This window comes from Dermacentor andersoni, chromosome 8, assembly GCF_023375885.2.
Source record: "Dermacentor andersoni chromosome 8, qqDerAnde1_hic_scaffold, whole genome shotgun sequence".
Lineage (NCBI taxonomy): Eukaryota > Metazoa > Arthropoda > Arachnida > Ixodida > Ixodidae > Dermacentor > Dermacentor andersoni.
This window is the reverse complement of record NC_092821.1, coordinates 44,954,312-44,972,787: the sequence shown is the minus strand read 5'-3', so window position 1 is coordinate 44,972,787 and position 18,476 is coordinate 44,954,312.

Genomic DNA, 18,476 nt, shown 5'->3' with positions numbered 1-18,476 from the left:
TGGCAGAACTTTCGAAGTTAATCAACAAGCGTAAGACAGCTGACATAGGACAGTATAATATGGATAGAATTAAACATGCTCTCAGGAACGGAGGAAGCCTAAAAGCAGTGAAGAAGAAACTAGGAATTGGCAAGAATCAGATGTGTGCGTTAAGAGACAAAGCCGGCAATATCATTACTAATGTGGATGAGATAGTTCGAGTGGCTGAGGAGTTCTATAGAGATTTATAGAGTACCAGTGGCACCCACCATGATAATTGAAGAGAGTAGTCTAGAGGAATTCGAAATCCCACAGGTAACGGCGGAAGAAGTAAAGAAAGCCTTGGGAGCTATGCAAAGGGGGAAGGTAGCTGGGGAGGATCAGGTAACAGCAGATTTGTTGAAGGATGGTGGGCAGATTGTTCTAGAGAAACTGGCCACGCTGTATATGCAATGCCTCATGACTTCGAGCGTACCGGAATCTTAAAAAACGCTAACATAATCCTAATCCATAAGAAGGGGGACGCCAAAGACTTGAAAAATTATAGACCGATCAGCTTGCTGTCCGTTGCCAACAAAGTATTTAATAAGGTAATTGCCAATTGAATCACGAACACCTTAGACTTCCGTCAACCAAAGGACCAGGCAGGATACGGTAAAAGCTACTCAACAATAGACCATATTCACACTATCAATCAGGTGATAGAGAAATGTGCGGAATATAACCAACCTTTATATATAGCTTACATTGATTACGAGAAAGCGCTTGATTCAGTCGAAACCTCAGCAGTGATGGAGGCATTGCGGAATCAGGGTGTAGACGAGCCGTATGTAAAATACTGAAATATATCTATAGCGGCTGCACAGCACCGTAGTCCTCCATAAAGAAAGCAACAAAATCCCAATAAAGAAAGGCGTCAGGCAGGGAGATACGATCTCTCCAATGCTATTCACAGCGTGTTTACAGGAGGTATTCAGAGACCTGGATTAGGAAGCATTGGGGATAAGAGTAAATGGAGAATACCTGAGTAACTTGCGATTCGCTGAAGATATTGCCTTGCTTAGTAACTCAGCGGACCAATTGCAATGCATGCTCACTGACCTGGAGAAGCAAAGCAGAAGGGTGGGTTAAAAATTAATCTGCAGAAAACTAAAGTAATGTTTAACAGTCTCGGAAGAGAACAGCAGTTTACGATAGGTAGCGAGGCACTGGAAGTGGTAAGGGAATACATCTACTTAGGTCAGGTAGTGACTGCGGATGCGGATCATGAGACTGAAATAAGCAGAAGAATAAGAATGTGCTGGGGTGCGTTTGGCAGGCATTCTCCGATCATGAACAGCACGTTGCCATTATCCCTCAAGAGAAAAGCATATAACAGCTGTGTCTCACCAGTACTCTCGTACGGGCCAGAAACCTGGAGGCTTACGAAAAGGGTTCTACTTAAATTGAGGACGACGCAATGTGTTATGGAAAGAATAATGATGGGTATAACGTTAAGGGATAAGAAAAGAGCAGATTGGTTGAGGGAACAAACGCGAGTTAAGGGCATCTTAGTTGAAATCAAGAAAAAGAGATGGGCATGGGCAGGATATGTAATGAGGAGGGAAGATAACCGATGGTCACTAAGAGTTACGGACTGGATTCCAAGGGAAGGGAAGCGTAGCAGGGGGCGGCAGAAAGTGAGGTGGGTGGATGACGTTAAGAAGTTTGCAGTGACAACATGGCCACAATTAGTAAATGACCGGAGTAGTTGGAGAAGTATGGGAGAGGCCTTTGCCCTGCAGTGGGCGTAACCAGCATGATGATGATGATGATGATGATAATGATGATGATGATGATGATGATGATGATCACTAAAGCACAGCATTCCTAATGAAGCAGCGCATTATATTGGACAATTTGATCGATGTGCTTGATTTCTGTTAGGTTAGACATTTCGTATATGTTACTCGGTGCGCACCTATTCTTTCCCTCCAGAATAACCTTCCAGCACGCGTATGTGCAAGTGTGCAGGCACGTAATCCAAAGAAAAAGACGTAGCCACATACGCTTTTGTACTTCTATGGGCACAAACCTGCCATCTCCGTTTCTCACTCGACAAGCTTCATGGTACATCCGCTACATCCTTATGACTTCACTCCCTATATGTCTTACACTGAGCGTCCGCCTGATATGCTGTTTGAATTTCGCAATAGCTTGTGAGGGCTGCAACTTATAAAGCAACGAATTGTACAAAAATAAAGTGGCGACCTCTATTGTGGACTGACATTAAAACGAGGTGAAATTTGACATGGCCTAGGTGGAAAGCCAATAGAAATCTTCTTGTCCACGTTAGTTGTTTCGCACTTATGTAAACGCTTCAGCAAAGCTTTTTTCAACGTGTGCGTTTCAGCTGCATATTTCTGCAGTATTCTTAATAAAGGTCATTACCCGTATACAAGGTTATTTTTATGTATACTTGATGTATTGTTCGTAGAATAGTGGTCTTCATCTACTGCTGCAATGAGCTAGGAAAATGAAAAACAATAAGTATTTCTGCAACATCTTCAGGCGCGCAGAGCTAACTGGGTTTTGTTTAACGAAATATCTATTTCTTTCAATCTTACCTATAAACACCGAAACAGAAAGCTTGTAAGAATCCAGAGTGGGCACAGATGACGCGATACTGGCTGGGCTCAATCATCGAGTGGCGCCCGCAGAAGAGCTTAGAAAAGAAAAGTTTGTTCATGCGGAAAGACCGACATCGGCAACAATCTCAAGAAAATGATGGCACTTCCGTCTCTTAACACTACACGTAAATAAGGTGGACGCCTTTTTTGTCGCCGCCAACATTGTTTTGGCTACTGTACCATACTGACACTTGAACTTGTTTATCCTTTAAACGTGAGTGCTTTCCACCGTCTACAAATGTTATCGCTCAGCGCAGGATGCGCCTGCATGTATCGGAAGTTTCTGGAATGTTATCGATGCTTCTATCCGCTGTCTGTTGTCGCCCAACCTTGTGTAATCGAACTGCATGTAGGCGCGAAGCAATGATGGAGAACTTTCTGGAAGAAACGCTGGCACCAGTCATTGCTGTCGAATGTTCGATGGCTCACGATTGAAAGCTGACGCGCTTTACCCGCTGATCAGATCTTCGACGATCGCCGACTGTGTTCGCCGCTGACGTTATTCCTTGACTGTAGCCTATATTTTTGAGGCCACAGGTTAGCCCAATAAAGTGCTAGTTTCGTTACTCACAGCTTCGCTGCTTTCTTCACCGTCACTACCACGTAACATCTGGTGGAGGTGCTTTGCATTCATGTAGCCGACGCTCCCGCAAAGACATTTGCGCCAAAACTTCGCCAAAAACCAGTGAGGAATCCGCAAGTTGCATGCCCCTGGAAGACGGACTTTTGGCTGAAACGACTTCAAAGGTCGCCGCCAAGTCATCCTCAATGGCAGCCCCAGCGTCCCCCATCGTGCTGCAGCAGCTCAGGGAGCCTCCGAGGTTCCGCGGTTCAACATTCCAGGATCCGGAAAGCTGGCTTGAGACGTATGAGAGGGTCGCTACATTTAGTAGCTGGGATGGCGGCGAAAAACTGCGACATGTCTTTTTGTATTGGAAGACACCGCTAGGACATGGTTCGAGAACTGAGAAGCCACCTTAAATATGTGGGATCTGTGGGAAGCCGAGAACGAGCCCAAGCTCTACTAGAAAGTCGAATGCAGCTGCCGAATGAGACCATTACGATCTTCACGGAGACGAACCGTCTATTCCACCACGCTAACCAGGAAATGTCATAGGAGAAGAAAGTCCGCCTACTCATGCGTGGTGTGAAGGAGCAACTTTTCGCTGCAATGATACGAAGCCCACCGATGACCCTCAACGAGTTTTTTCGCGAGGCCACCAGCATCGAGAAGACACTCAAAATGCGGAACCGGCAATTCAGCTGCCGCACACTCTAAAAACTACGCCGGAGTACAATCACTCGCCACCGACAATCTGCGCGAGACTATCAAAGCGGTCGTAGGGGAGGAGCTTCAGAAGTTGTAGCCAAGGTCGCTGCCTTAAGTGGTCTCAATCGCCGAAATCTTCAAAGAAAAAGTTTAGCGATCGCATGGAGTTCCTAAGGTGCAAGCACAATAAACGCGGCCCCAGACGAAAGCGATGGCCCACGCTGCCGTCGCCCGCCGTCAAAATCACCCTAGGAGAGTGCGCCAGGGCCCTTTAACGGCGAAATTCCCTCGTCCACTACCGCCGCCACCAGCACGCCCACCTGTCGCCCAGCACAGCAACACGATGAAGACAGACATTTGGCGCGCCCCCGAGTCCCACCCATTCTGCTACCATTGCGGGCAAGTGGGCAATGTGCACCGCCGATGCCCATACCGCGACTTGGGATTCCGAAGGTTCGGCGTCAACGCACAGCGCCCTCGCGAAGGTGAACGCCCTAGTGACACCGCCGACTACCTCTCTGCTACCTCTTGACGCAGCGCCATCCATTCATAGCCCCAGGCCAGGGCCGGTCTGTCAGCTCCTATCCTTTCGCTCATATCCTTTCGCTCAGCTCATATCCAGCTCATAGCTTAATCCTTTCGGTGAATTAAAAGAACTTTGCAATGATTAGATCTCAGCCTTTTTATATCTCACGTCATCTATGCTTCAAATTTTACGTCCGAGCAATGTTCGATTGTGGGAACCCAAATGGCAGAATGAAAAATCTAATTCTTGATTCTTAGCCCCCGTAGGCCAATACCATATGATGATCCATGTGTACTAGCATTAAGTGTGACTGCACGGAAGGAAAGGCGTCAACAAAATTCAGGTATACGGTCCTTTTATCAGCGCACATTTGATCCTTCTGAAATCGCAGCTTCAAAAACCGAAATCTGTTTCAAAATATCGCACTACACTGCACTTTGACGCGTGACATGTAATTCAGTATAGAAGTGTAAATAAAGCTAGGTAATTAGGCGTTCATTGCATTTTTTCCGTCACTATATATCAGCATTAGCACAGGATCCGTAAAACTGTTGTTAAAATTATATATGAGACCACAAAAATATGGTTGACGATGGTAGTGGACCATAAGAAATCACTACATACATAGTCTTGGTAGGCTGTAAATCTGTAATTTGTTCCCAGCTTTCTAGTGCTGGTGGAACACCTTGGGTTGAAGATCATCCCCTTATCTGACTTATCAGAAGCTGAGCGAGATACGGACCAACAGCTTGGCATCGCATGCAATGAAGGTAAGCTGTGCCGAAATCTACCACGCCTTCCTTGAATACAATAACAAATGTAGCATGACAGGAATTTTTAGAGGGTGACGTGTTGACAGCTTTTCTATTTTGCTCTTAGAAATAATGTTAAGAAACAGCGGTTGTAACCGTTACATTCTCAATGGTTCAATGCATAGATATAGTGTTATCATTTTTTATAAACTGGATTACATTAATGCTTTATTTAGTTGTGCTTTACATGATGCTGTACACAGCTAAATCTATTGCTGATTATGTGGTAACGGCGGAGAAGCAGATGATGTAACACTTGTAAAGTACGTGCGTACAGTTCATATTATTCATGTTATCAGGGGTCTCGCAAAAAATTTCTTCGATATAAGCTCCGAGGGAAAATGTCAGTGCAGTTACTGTGTCATCAAAGCTAGAAAGGTCGGCAAACACACGTGTGTGGCGAGCAAATTTGCCATCAGTCATTTTTAAACCTTTTTGTGACATGGTCGGGAGCTACACATGAACGAGCTCGCTTTGGTATGCAAAACGTGCAGAAAGTGGTTTTTCAACATAGGCCAATACAAATTGCATACTGATAGTGGATGCACATCATCCCAAAGCAATGATTGCTGCATTCTCAGTGCTCATGAAAAGCTATCAAGTGTGCCATTGGCTGAATTGCAGACGTTATTTGTCACTGCGGCCGAAAACGTAAGCAGTGTTTCGTTAGATGCCGCCTCACGCTATAGCGACAATGATGTGTACAGTGTTGTGGACACTTCTTCAAGCACACATATCCCCACAAAACCCTAATGCCTTGCGTGACAGCCTGAGTCCGACTGGCGATGGTCAATATGTGGTGTCGTTTCAGTTATAGCGAGAGTAGCAGATATTTAATCGACTGCCGCAACATGCGCCGATGTGTCTTCATTAGAAAACGAGCGAGCAAGAAAGGCACAACAGGCTTTTGAAGGAATTCATGTTCCTACAAAGCAAGGAAAACTTCAGCATGGCGAGAAATGTCACTTTGTGTCACTGAAGAGATTGATTCAGAACTTACTACATTATCCGAGCTATGCCCGCCTCTTCCATTGTGCATTCGGAAAATTAACTAATGTGTTTTTAAAAGATTTTGCTCATGGCACGCAATTTCAAGTGCACCCAATTGGGAGCTCACATCAGATGAATATTAGTGTGATGGTCGTATACTGCCATGCCATTGAATTGGCCAATCCACTAGGCATGAAAATAAGCCGGAGAGGGAAGCTAACTGTGTTTCATGTCTCTTTTGTTAACATCGCACCATCAAGAAGGTCCCAAGTAGACAAAATATTCTTGTTTGGACTGAGGAAAGCAAGTGCTCTTAAATAAGAAGGAGCAAAACTTATGCTCCATCACGTCTACGTTTCCACCTTAATTTCACTTCAATGTGGCTGAAACTTGGAAAATTGCCTGTGGTCTAGAATACCTTTTTTTCTTTTCTGCTCGCCTATATGTGGACTCATTGGCATGCCACAATATAGCAATCTTTAACGAAAGTTTCAGCAAGAATGTCCGCTTGGCGCGCCGGACTTGCAAATTACTACCACCTAATTTTCATAAGTTTCTTTACAAAATACAATGACACCTACGTACAGAGTCCGATTATCAAGAGGAATTACTAGTAGTCGAGGTAGCAACTTCAAAAAATGACCGTAACGAATTGTCAGCACAGTGTAGCATTCAGTCAAGACCAGTATTTGCGGAAATCGCAAATTTCTTGGTACTCACAGACTTACTGTACGACCCAATGCATATTTTGTTAGAGGGGATCATTCCTCTCCAGGTGGCACTGTTCAGTAACCTTATTGTAAGGGAGGCAGCGTGGATGAGTTTAAGCGAACTTAACACGGCCCTGTCCCAGTTCTTCTTTCTTCGACATATAAGTTCAAGTGATTGAGCTTGGATCTTTGAGTCCGACTTCAGTTTTCCATGTGCTATAAGCTCCAGTTTACTGCGACTTCTGGATATTCTTTTTTAATGAATGAATTTATGCCTAAAGAGCCTACACAAGAACTTCGCTACGATTGTGGCTTGGGCTAGTTTGTTCATGGCGCGAAAGTAGAAGATAGAAAGAAGAACCTCATTGTGTATGATGTGCTGCTGCGCATCATCACATAGTTATTGATTTTCTCTTGTTATCTCCACAGATACACCCGGGGATATTGAGTGCATGATAGCACATAGTAAAAAGCTTTTTGTGCAGCGCTTTGGTTCTGACTCATTCAAACTGAAACTGCACATGCTGGTGCTTATAGTTTTTCAGACACGGAGCTTTGGTCCTTCCCATCACCATTGGACAATGAGGTTCAAACGTAAAATTGCTCTTCCAAAAAAAATTTCTGGCAACTCAAAAATACTTCGTGATCTATAGCCATTTATTTTCCTGTGAGAATGTCCAGGGACGTGTTGGTAGGTCCTGGTCAACCCAAGATGATCCCCGCAGAGAGTGCCACTACACCAAATGTAGGTGCATTAGTTTGCTTAAGCTCGGCTTTTTTGCAGTGTGGACTGGACCCTTGTGCTAGTTGCTAAACTTCTGTGTAGATGAACTCTATCACTATTCATCAAACTACTACGTCGATGCACTCTTTGCCTCTGGTGCCAAAATCTCTATTCCTGGTGTGGTTGTGTTTTTAGGAAATGACCTTCCGCAGTAGAAACAATCGTACCTTGGTCAGGCAAGATTTTCATCACCCCTCTTGTGTTAGCTTAAGTGAGCGATTCACAATCATTGAATGCATTTGTTGGAAGAAACTGCATAACGTTCTGATTAAACCTGAACTGCTTTTGTGTCCCTGGTTGGGCACTCGCCACGAAACGCCAACGACTCTTGTGGGATGAGCCAAAGCCTGACCGCCACCTTTTGGAAAAAATACCCATGTTTAAGTAAGTGCTTTGATAGGTGATTTATGTAACAATCTGATGGGGCTTTGCAATCAGATCCGTTCTTATTACAATCACTATAGGCAGTTCTGCTTTCTTAGTAGTCAAGTGCTTCGTACGTTCTTGATGTCAGAGGACACCCTGGACTTAATTGGCGCTCACAGGTGTGCGAGCCCGCTGTGTTCGATTTTTACTTCCTCCCATAATGAATGGAACAAAGTTCTTAGTGCTAGGTGCTTTAAGTTTAGATCATGTCTTTAAAACGCGTGGCTATGACATATATATATGCTCAGAAGCCCAGAAACATAATTTTTGGTTCTGAAGACGCAACTATTTATTTTCAGAGCCTTTTTAGTAGGAGGCTGACGGTAGTTCGAGAGATGCGGAAGCAAAAAAAAAATAAAAAAAAATGTGATTGCAATGTATCTGCAGCTACTACGACGATCACAAAGGACAATACTGTTGCCGAGCTAGAGATTTCCTTGCATGTGTAATTTTCATTACGCATTTTTGAACATGTGTACCTCATATTCGACTTTTTTGCTCTTTTCATGTGTTTCAGGCCTTTAAAGCGGTTTGTTCGAGAACCATGACGCTTGACAGGGAAGTATGCAATTCCACCTTAAAATGACGTACGAAGACCCGGGCAAAGACCACGATGATCCACTTCGTCAGTATTTCTTGTTAGAAAACATTGTAAGTGCATGCCTATTTCTGGGTGTTAAAGAATACAGGGACACCCGTTGTCGAAAACCCTGCTGCAGGAAATGCCAGGCCACTGATATATCAAACTATAGTTTGCGTAAAGAATAAACACTTGTGCAGTGATCAACCGTGATGAAGTGGTGGAAAGAGATATTGTGTTGCTCTAGGTCATGATGGAATGAGGGATATGAGAAGGAAGATTGATTCGGTTGCTAATATTTATGACTAGTTTTGCATCATCGCTCCTACTTTTTTCCAGCTTTTCATCAAAGTCTAGTTCCGGATTAAAACCCACCATGGTGACTTGGCGAAAAAAAATGAAGGCGATGTCAGTAGCGTTTTTGTGCACAGAACAACTTGAATGCACATTCGTCGACATTGTGAAGCACTTGCAAGCCCATTCAAAGGCACCCACTTATCAACGAACTTTTTGGAATGATCATTAGCATCCATTTACTGTGGTATCTAGTGCCTTCTCGCAATTTTAAAATCATTTTCAATGAAGCCTGAGTAAATAGGAATGCTCAAAAATCAAGTTCTGTTTTCTATGAATCTACTTCACGGTGGTGAGCATTTTCGCCACTCTTTGTACCTGGACCTTTCCTCGTGGCTTTAATGGAATATTCACAGAGTGTACTGCCTAATAACCCGCACACCAGCGTACCTTATGTGTTTACGCCCCCCCCCCCCTGAACACACTTGTGTTTATGCTGGAAGTGCTGCACAAGTAATCTGAATCTAGAATGGAAATATAGAGCGGGCCCTCATTTTCGCCCCGCTGACATACTACATTAAAAATATTGAGTAATCGCCCGCTTTCGCACCAGTGCTTGGCCTGCTGCAGACGATTGCCCTGCCGGACACAACAGTGTGTCGTCAGACTGCTCATAAACTTCCTGAAGAATCTTCTCATGCTTTTGAAGTAAAATACTATGCTTAGCTCATGTAACCAATGTACCGAGATAGCTTACGTTCCCTGATGCCCAAGTAAGTTCTTTACAGATGGCTTCAAAATTCTTTTTTTTAACTACGGTAGCTTCATGTTTTGCATTCAATGTTGCCAACCTTATTGCGTAGTTAGAGTTTCAACTTGGTCTCATGCTTTCAGGAGGTGATTCGAGGTATGGGCATTTTACTGCGCCCTTTATGGCGCAGTCATATGTTCATATATTCTTGGCGATTTGTGCAGTATTTCCAGAAGTGATATCGTGAAAACTGCAGGTGTATGCATCTGACATACATGCAAATTGACCCAGATGTTTGCAGTGATGGCGCTCTCCCTTTGATTTTGTATTTGGCAGCCGGATTTGATACCATTTGTGTTGTCTGTGCTCATAGCCCCTTTTTCGAGCTGAGAATGAGGGGTCAGTTTCATTTCTCTTAAGAAGTGTGACAAAATTTAGTCATAATATTGCGCAGTCTGCCTTTATACCAGTTGTATGTTTACACTGTTTCTCAAAAATCAGTTAAGCTGTGTTGACGCCTTGTTTTAAATCATTGTGCCTTTTTTATTTCCATATTTCTGTACCGCGAGAAAAAAAATGCCAATTTTTTACATGTAAAGAGGAAACAGTTTCAGACAAGCTGTTGTCGAATTGAGATGTCAAATGAGATTTTTACTGTAATAAACTACCTTTTTGTGCTGGTTCATATTTTCATCCTTCAAACACAATTATAAAATCAGCTAACATTACATGGTTCCTAATATAAAAGTATGCACTGCCCTTACTGTGATAGATATTTGCTATGAAACCTGTTCACTATATATAAAAACTATTCCACGATTAAAGTACCTTGACCGCATGTGCGCATCATATATATAGCATAGGTTTCCTTTAGCAAAGCCAAGACACTGGACGTCGCGGTACTATGTGTACATGTGTCTATCGTCGATGATATTCAAGTCCCTCAGCAATCTTGAATATCACACTAATATTTTTGTTCGTCCTGTTTGTATACCCCTTTCCTGGTTGGATAATATTCGTAAGGGTCAAATCACAGTCCAGGAGAGCTTTGGTTTGAGACTTTGAGCAAACAACAATAGCATTTTAATAAAGGACGTTTAACACGAACCATCCCGCCGTACAATGGTTACACATATTGGAGCAAGCATCCTGTCTTTCTCACGGTTTATATCTTTGCAAAGGCTACGTTCCTAAAAAGGGCGTGTAACCTATGTAAACATAAATTAACCTTTACAGCTGTAACCGTTACAACGCTTACGAATACATAGGGTACATCCATGTAATGTTTAAGCTATAGGTGCACAAAATTTTTAAAATGCGTGCCTTTGTAAATGTTATTGTGTTTAGAGTGTACGAGCAGCGCTTCGCTGTCCATAACAGCCGTGTTTATGAGAGAGCATGGCACAGAGCATAGTGAAGTTCGAACACGTTCATAAAGCAGGACACCTCCTCAAAGTGAAAAAGGTTGTGTCGACGGCAGGCACCAATGACATATGTCCCTGATACCATCATAAGGACATCCATGCCAACATTCGGGGAGTAATTTCAGTCCCTCTAAACAGCAGTTCTATGCTACCTTTCTGCATCACAATTTTGAAAATATATCATGCAACAGATTTAAATCTCACCTTAACTTTCATGCTCTTCATACGAGACGTTGGAGGATTTCTCGTAGACACCCGTGGAAAAAATCTATGGGTTCCAAGCAGCATACAACTCTGCACATTGCATTTGATGTTGCCGACAAAGGTCGCACTGTTTATTTTGCATTCTTCCTGAGCACGCAAGTTTTTCCGTCTGTGGCGAAAAAAAATGCACGTGGTAAAACGTTGTACGAAGTAGTCCGCAATAAAATAATGCATGTTATTGCCTGAACAGCTAAGCCGTGTTCTTTAAAACGTACCACAACGATAAGCACATTGACATTTGGTGATTTCGTCGAAGAACTGGATGCTCAGTCAGAAGAAATATGTCAGTTTGAATATGTGAAGGACAAGCGGACTGGTTTGTTACTGGCGAAGCACTAGTGACCAAATTTCAGTGCGCTTCTTCTCCAAATGCCACCTTGGAAAGCGAAAGAACGTCGTCTGCGCCGAATTTTCTTAAGTGCTACGGCATATCGCAATTCACCTCTAGGTACTTCGAGCACCCCGGACTCCGTCAATGCATATAAATGAATACTTCATCAGAGGAACCGCTTCCCCGAATGGGACGCGGTCGCGGCAGCTAGAGCCGTCATGGCAACGCGTAGTTAGATGCGCAGGGTGCCTGTAGCGTGGAGAAAAAGTGGCCGCATGAGTCGTATGAGTTGAATATTTGAATAAAAGAAAATAACTCAGGAAGCGGACCTTAGAACTGAAGATATGAACGACAATCTTATGGGCATCATTAAGGAGTGTGCAATAGAAGTCGGTGGTAACTCCGTGAGACACGATGCCAATAAGCTATCGTAGGAGACGAAACATCTGACCAAGAAACGCCAATGTATGAAAGCCTCTAATTCTACAGCTAGAATGGTACTCGCACAGCTTTCGAAGTTAATCAACAAGCGTAAGACAGCTGACATAAGGAAGTATAATATGGATAGAATTGAACATGGTCTCAGGAACGGAGGAAGCCTAAAAGCAGTGAAGAAGAAGCTAGGAATAGGCAAGAATCAGATGTATGCGTCAAGATGCAAAGCCGGCCATATCATTACTAATATGGATAAGATAGTTCAAGTGGCTGAGGAGTTCTATAGAGATTTATACAGTACCAGTGGCACCCACGACGATAATGAAAGAGAGAATAGTCTAGAGCGATTTCACATCCCACAAGTGAGACCGGAAGCACTGTAGAAAGCTTTGGGAGCTATGCAAAGGGGGAAGCAGCTAGGGAGGATCAGGTTACAGCAGATTTGTTGAAGCACTATGTTGTACTCTTCAACAGTGGCGTAGACGGACGGTTCACCGTATTGACAAACAAAAAAGTCTACCACCCGAGGATTGGACAGTGAAGTTACCTCACGTCTGTAAAGGTCTCCATGCCCCATTTAACAAGTTTATGACTGCAGATCGGAAGAATGGACCACTTCCAGACTGAAGTCACAGTTATGTTAAACAGACAGTTAAGTTTTGGCGTGATATGCAGTGCTCTCAGTGTTTCAAACGTGACGCACTGGTGACCCACGTCGCTTACGGACGCCAGTATATCCTTTCTGAAGCGGAAAAGGAGCACGCCATGAGTGATCCTTCTCATATTTTCAATGTTAACCTCTTCTATCATCTGAAGTATCCTTGTCTCCTACGTTCACAACGCGCCTTTCTCTGGCAACATCGCCAAAGGAAGAAGTCAACGTTATTCAAATGAGCTTTAGAAGTTCCGTCGCTGAACCAGCTCACTCGTTGGTACAAGCTGACCCACCCGTCCATGCGTTCCCTGGCTCTCCTAGTGAAGCTTCGTTTCTTCGTGTAGGATTGCCATGACACGCTCCACGCAGTTAGAAGGTTTAAATCGGTTTAGAATCGGCCACTTCGGTGAATCTTCGCATATTGCGCCTCTGTGGCCCGTTGTTCATCATTCTTATGGGCGTCTTTGCGCTACATCGCCCCACTACCGAATTTCTTACGAAGGAGAGCGTTTATTTACATATGAAAATATATTACGTCCCCGCGACACCAGGCGCTGTCTTGAGAAACGCCGGATTTCCACCGAAACGTGGGCACAACTAACAGTTAAAGAAGTGTACATATTTTTTTGCATTTAGGCGTTGGAAGCAGCCAAAGATGCATTGACTACATTCACATCATATATATCTTGTTTATCTTGCATCGGGCGAACGCGTTTCACCGTCTAACAAACGTTATCGCTCAGCGCAGCACGCGCCTACATTTATCGGTAGTGTTTGGAATGTTAACGATAGTGATATCTGCTGTCTGTTCCCACCGAACCTTGTGTAATCTGATTGCATGTGTGTGTGTAGAACTTCCACGTGTAGAAACGTGTAGAACTTTCACGAAGACACGCAGGCACCAGCGAGTTCTCTGGAAGCTTCAATGTCTCATGTATAAATGTCGATGTGCTCGACCGGCTAATCGTATTTTCAACCATCGCCGACTGTGGTCACCACTATCGTTGTACTTTGAGTGTAGCCTCTATTTGATGGCATAGATTAGCCCAATAAAACGCAAGTGTTTTTTTTTTGTGTGTGTGCTTGTGTATATTGCTTAAGCGTAACAATATTTAAGTGGAAGACAGCGCTTAGAATATCGTTTATCCCCTTTGCTATCTTATTCACATTGCTATCCTGCTGTCTCTTAACGTTACGCCAAACTTTTTCCGTTCCACCGCTCTTTACGTGGTTCTTAACTTGCTCTCGAGCTTCTCTGTCAGCCTCCAAGTTTTTTTCCCATATGGTAGCAACAGTAGAATGCAGTGAATGTACACCTTTTATTTCAGCGATAATGGTAAGCTTCCAGACAGCATCTGGCAATTGCCGCCATATACACTACCACCCTCTTATTCTTCCGTAAATTGCCTTCTCGCGATCTAAGTTCCCGGTGAGTAATGTACCTAGATAAACGTACTCCTTTACAGACTCTAGAGGCTGACTGGTGATCCTGAACTCTTGTTTCCGTGCTAGGCTATTGAACACTGTCTTTGCATTCTGATTGATCTTCGACCCCAATGTTACACTTTCTCTGGTAAGGTCTTTAGTCATTTGTTGCAATTCATCTCCAGTGTGTCTGAACAGGACAATGTCATCTGTAAACCGAAAATACTGAGATATTCGCCATTGGTCCACACTCCTTCTAAATTTGTTCAGTTTATCAGCTCTAATACTTCTTCCAGGCATTCAGTAAATAGCATTGTGAAGATTGTCTCCTTGCTTGCCGATAGGTAATCTTTCTACCTTTCTTTTGGAGGACAAAGGTAGCTGTGGAACACTCTAAAAAGTTTACACGCTTTGTGGTGTATTTCTGCCACACAACAATAATCGTCATCTGCCTTGCTTGCGTTTACTTTCGTGAAAACACTGTGCCCGCTACTTCCCTGTCGGCAGAGCTATGCCATGCTGATAACACGCTTGCCATTCGTTACTGGTAAGTACCGGGCTCACAGCGTTAAAGAAAGGAAATGCAGACAAAACTGGTGACGTTTATGGTTGTGTGGCAATATACCACTCAAAGGGTGTAAATTTTTTTAGAGTGAATCTTTGTAGATATTCCTGTATGCCTCTTGCCTCCTAGGATAGCCTTTGGAACAAATAACATCCAGAGAGAAAAAAAAATGACACCCGATGACGCCACCCGAGTCCAAGGACATCGAGCCGCCATCACAATTAAAACGGCCGCACCATTCTTTTCAATAACGCTTCTTCTTCTTGTTCTAGGCAGGCCAGGTAACGCGCATGATGTACAGCCGGTGGACCATTAGAATTATAGAATGGGTGCCAAGAGAAGGGAAGCGCAGTCAAGGATGGCGAAAAATTAGCTGAAATGATGAAATTGGGAAATTGGCACGCGCAAGTTGCAATGCCTTGGCGTAGGCAGGGGTAATTGTATATAGCAGCGAGAGGCCTTCGCGCTGCAGTGCCCGTAAAAATTGGCTAATGATGAAAGGCAGCAATTGTTTTTGCCTACCTTCTTGCCGTTCTTGTATACTTTTCCCGCTGGGAATGCACAAGAACCGCGACCTTCTTACCTGTCCTTATTCATTACTGTACCTTCTCATATTTTCTACCACGCGTGGAGCCCAAGAAGCTATTCTTTTTGGTCTCAATTTATAAATTGCCTTGGCTCCCTATGAGATCTAAACGGCATATACGTCGCATATTATCGGCGGTTGCTTTTGTGTCGGTGACCACCGACTCTTTCTTTTCCGTCGAATTTCTCTTGGCGATCGCCAGTAAACTGTGTCACTAAGTTGAGAAAGTTGACAATGTTATATCAACTCGGTGTGAAATTCGTTTACTTAACCCGCGTCCTACAGAACAACAAATAACTGACTTTGCCGGAGTGCCGATGACCACTTTCCGAAAACTCAAACACACATTTTACTCGAGAGAGAAAGTTTTCATAAATGCTTCGCGGATTTTCTGGTCTCAGCGGCGTCCCGTGTTGTACGTCCGCTGTCAGGAGAATGCCCGGCCATCATAGGCACGAGCGCTAATCGTGGCACTGTCGCTGGCCTTCATGCTTTGCAATTTGCTTAAGACAAAAAAACAATCAAGGCTTGCATGCTCTGTCAGTTCATTCAACCCTTAAAAGCTCCTGCGCTAGATTCACTCAACTACATTTGCCTTGTAGTGCTTGTGTTCGTGTTGCAATTTTGAGCGCATTACGCTCCGTGAAGCCTATTCATCTCACCTACTAAGGTGTACACTTTGTCCTTTTTTCCTTCGCACCACCTGCACTGACCGTGAATTTTTAATCTTTCCTCTGACGGACGTGCCCCTCTTCCCTTCATATCCCTATTCCTCATAGTGCTGCCACTGCGACAAACAATTGCTTTCTTCCTTTATTTTCTTCATGACACGCAACTACAATAGACCACATAGCTGACCATTAGCTTTGCTGTGGTGATCCAAATACTCTCACATTTTCATTTCCTAATGGTGCATGGCGTACATTGAGTGTTTTCAATGTCGGTCGGTGGATGAAAAACTTCGAAAGGGCCATAACATGGTCGTCTACATGTTCTTCCTTCATCATTGTAAGTAAGAGTGAACGGTGGAGTATGCTCGTTGAAACAAATAAACGGATCTCGCGGCCAAAATATTAACTGAGAATATTATTCGGAAGAGGCTCTTAGAAGCCCCTTCTACCGGCAGCGACTTCCGTTAGGGCATGGACTGTGTGACGTCACGAAATACGGGGCCATCACTGTGGCGTTTGTTTTTCTCGCACTCCCACTTTGTGTGGGAAGTCCTGCACCGCGCGCTCTGGCACTAAACAGTGCCGGCAAGGCGGCGCCATTGCATTCAGACAGCAGCTATTTTACTCGCAATATGAACTGCTGCAGCAATCCGGAGAGATGCTTAACAAACAACCAAAACCAAGCACATCTGCCGTGATGTTTTTCCAACTATTGCAATCATTTAAAGTGTTTGCAGCATACAGAAACATGGCCTTTGAGATCGACTTCTGTTAACCATAACTGGTGTCTCTGGAGGTGCCAATTGAGTTAGTTAAAACGCAGTCTGGCTAGACTGCTGCAGGATTTAAACGCTACAGAAAAAATTACAACTTTCCTGACGCACCGCAAACACTCAATAAAGGCCAGGATGCTTCGCCAGGCGTACGGTTTAAAATAAATGCAGAATATGTGCTATAAATTTGTTCTCATGACCACTTCATTATTGTTTGTAAGCGGCATGGAGGACGCTGTGATTCTGTGCAAGGAAGTCGATTTAACGATGCCGGCATGCAACACAATCAGAAATGTCTTCAAGGGAATTGAAGACGACACATTCCAGATGTTGGTAGCCAGAAATTTGACTAAAGAGTTAGCAATCATTGCGCTGTGCAAGAGATATAATGTACTTCTAAGGACGAGTCGTTACACGTCATCAGCCCTCACAAGTCGACTATATCTCGGGTCTGAAACTAACGCCAGCGAATCGCCCCTGTTGCCCCAGAGAAAGGAGGTCGCGAATGAAGGAGTTGCTCACCAGCTGTCCCAGGTGCCCTTTATGAACGAGCTCCCCATTGACCCCCGGACTGCAGAATGTCATCAAGGAGCCAGTCGCGAGCGGCTGCCAGGTGTCATCCAACCGCCGACCGCCGCGGCATCCTTGACGTACGCCAACGATGTCGTATGGGCTCGCTTTGCTTGGCGTCATTGTCTCCAAGTGGTTGCCCAGAGATAATTTGTGAAGATGCGCTGCAGTTGCCAGGTCAGCCAGAACATTGGTGCAGCACACAACCAACTAATTTGTTACAGATTTTGTGATTGTGGCACTTTCGGCGAACATTTGTCGACGCCACACACCGCGTTGGGATTAATATTACCGACCCACGAGCAGTTACGCGCCTTATTCAAGAGAATCTCCTGTAACCTTCTGTTCGGATACAGCGCCTATTCTTCGCGCTCTCAAACTCTACTCCGCCGCTTTCTCTCAACAATGTGCCGGTGGCCAAGCGCTATGCCTTTGGGAATCTAAATGTCGCATTTCCTGAGACCCAACTTGCGTGCCCTTTTAGATGCCAAAGGCGTCTAAATAAGTCAAGCTGCGTCGTTCGAATATACGACGAAGGATTTAAGACAATTGTATTGCCCGATACAGACGAAGAAACCTGAGTTATATACGAACTTTGCCGAAGGAATGGAAAACTAGCGACGTGGTTTTCTATCCGTTATTTGTATAATGCGATGAGCAAAATGAGAACAAGGTGAAAGCATGAGCCATCGTTTCGACAAGTGTACTTGTCTTGTTCAAGGTGTTGTCTTTTTCCGCCTGTTTTTTCTTCTATACTAGGAGTGGCACAGTCTGTATAACAATAGATAGCTTCAGTTGGGTGTTGACAACCACCCACGTACGCAGCGCACAAGGTCACACGTATGTAGCGAACAGCGTGCACACGAAACCGCAATAGTTGGTCGGATGCAAAAGTTGACAAGGGGATTGCTGACTTGCACACACAAGAACCGGTAATGTGTTACTCAGCGCCGCCATATGCCGGCTCCTTTAACTGTGTAGCCAAT